The sequence below is a fragment of the Nycticebus coucang genome, chromosome 6 (genome assembly GCF_027406575.1).
Source record: "Nycticebus coucang isolate mNycCou1 chromosome 6, mNycCou1.pri, whole genome shotgun sequence".
Classification (NCBI taxonomy): Eukaryota; Metazoa; Chordata; class Mammalia; order Primates; family Lorisidae; genus Nycticebus; species Nycticebus coucang.
This window is the reverse complement of record NC_069785.1, coordinates 11,831,762-11,834,058: the sequence shown is the minus strand read 5'-3', so window position 1 is coordinate 11,834,058 and position 2,297 is coordinate 11,831,762. Positions and strand designations below refer to the sequence as shown.

Below are 2,297 nucleotides of genomic sequence, written 5' to 3'. Positions count from 1 at the left end.
TAATATTATAATTTCTTGTTTTCATGGAGTTCATGGAGAGTCCTGCTGTGTTTTGTGAAAAGAGCTATCAACTCACTGTGTCATCTGCGGAATGAAGCTACGTGATATATTCTTCTAAACTATTAGTTCAGAATTTTCTTAATTCTGGTTTTCCAAATATCTAGTGGACATCACAGAGACAAAAATGTTTGAACTTTTGACTGGATGTTTTAGTTTTCACATGTTTGACATCATGCAATTAACTGGAATGTGTAAGAAAATAGAATAGAGTTGTGTGCTGGTGGGGGTGCCAAGATGTCATTCCCAAAGAATACACCATCATCCCTTTCTACTCTGCCCCAGACCCTTCACCCAGCCAAATACAACATATCTCTGGAAACCTAGAAGGTGCAAGCTGAGTGGTTGGTTGTAAATGCCCAGCTTAAATGGGAGTACCTGCTTCAGTACAACCATCCCAACCATGGAGGGCTCGTGAAAGATCCTGCCTTGATTCCTTGGACCTATGCACAATCAGCAAATGTCTGTCTCAATTTTAGACCCACTCCCAAGAACTCATTGTTAGGGGCTCTGTTTAGACTTGGGCCCCTCATCTTCTGGTATGTTTTCAAAACTGATAGGGATAGGAAAGAAAAACTTATCCAGGAAGGAAAATTGGATAGAACATTTAACATTACATATTAAGTCTGGCAATGAAGATGGGATATATTCTTGCTTAAATAAATATTCTATTAATTAAAAAAAATGGAATAAAGGATTTGATATCAGCAATTTTTAAGTAGATCATGTATAGTTATTTCCTAGGATAACTCATATTTTGCTGAAGAAACAGGAGCACAAGTTTTGAAAGCAAATGTCTTGGGTTGAACTCTCTCTTCTTACACTTACTAACCTTGTAAATTCATCAAGTTTCTTAATCCCTGGGAGTCTCAGTTTCTTCACATTTTAGTAATCACTCTAAATCACAAATTACTACTTATAATATTATCTGTCACACTAATGTAAATATTATATTGTTTGTTTTCTGATACTTGTGTTGGAGCTCAGAAAGTGATACCCTAAAGTACTGTGCCTTGGCAAACTGATCACCTCTTGGGGGTGAGACACAATTATAGGATGGACTTTACCTAACAAATGCAAGCATGTAACCTGGTTCTTTGTACCCTCAATGATTCCCCAACATTAAAGAAGAAGAAGAAGAAGAAGGAAGAGGAAGAGGAGGAGGAGGAGGAGGAGGAGGACCTCAGAATCTGCCCCAAAGTCAAAGAATTTCTAAACCTTCTCTTGTTTCTCCCTACCACATGCAGGGAAAGGCTCTCCCTGGAATTTCCTTACCTGACAAAGGAAACTTCTTTCCAAAAGCAATGCAACTGTCTTAAAACCCCTACCCTAGGAATCCTGTTAAATAACCAGGACAGATTAATGAATGACTGGAGGAGAGAAGGACCTAGGAGAGACTCAATCTCCATCACAGGACAGACTTTTCATCTACTCTCCTGAGGGAAGCTCCAGGAGATTACGTGGGAGACGTTATCTGCACAATAAGACGCAATTTTGCTCATAGTTCAGTTTTGCCCCTCACCTTCTTGTAATTTGTTGGTCCCATTCATTTTCCAAAGTAAATCATTTACAAACCTTGTCCGTTCTTTGGGCTCATTTATTCTTCTAAAAATCATTTAGTACTTCCCCAAATTTCCCAAGTTCGCCCATTTACCTCTTCCCCTATAAAGAGGGTTCTATTTAAGCTTCAGCCATCTGGTCCTTCTTTGAGTCTCATATTTTATATGCCTCTCCTATGCTTTCTCTCCCATTAGTCTATTGTCAGTTCATTTTAGCAGACTCAAACCTTCACAGGGGAAGGAAAATTGTCTTCGCCCCATACTTACTATTTATTGCATTGATATAAATATTAGTATATTAATACTTATAAGTATATACAATTAATACTTATAATTATTGATACAAATTTAAGGCATTACTATTTTTAACTACCTGCCTTTACTCAGCTAAGCCACTAACCTTTGATGTAAGTAAAATTCTTAGTACTGGCTTATAATAAATGCATCTGCAATTGCTGTGTTATTGCAGCTTTGTGCATGTGATGGTATAATTTGTAATAAGAAATATATGTTTTGGTCTTTTTCCCAGGTTTCCTGGCACAGAGATCCTAACACCTTTGAAATTTCCTGAGCAATAGAGATGCTAATAGCATCTTTTGTTTCAATATTTGGCCTGTAACCTCAGGTCCTGAGGCAGAGCTCCTAGTACCTTAGAATCTCCTGGGGGATGGCTGTGTCTTT

The 2,297-nt window shown here is 37.9% G+C and overlaps 1 pseudogene; it reads left to right on the top strand.

Moving 5' to 3' along the window:
* The first annotated feature begins 294 nt into the window (after positions 1 to 294).
* On the top strand, positions 295 to 682 carry LOC128587336 (NADH dehydrogenase [ubiquinone] 1 beta subcomplex subunit 4-like; annotated as a pseudogene).
* The last annotated feature ends 1,615 nt before the right edge of the window (positions 683 to 2,297 follow it).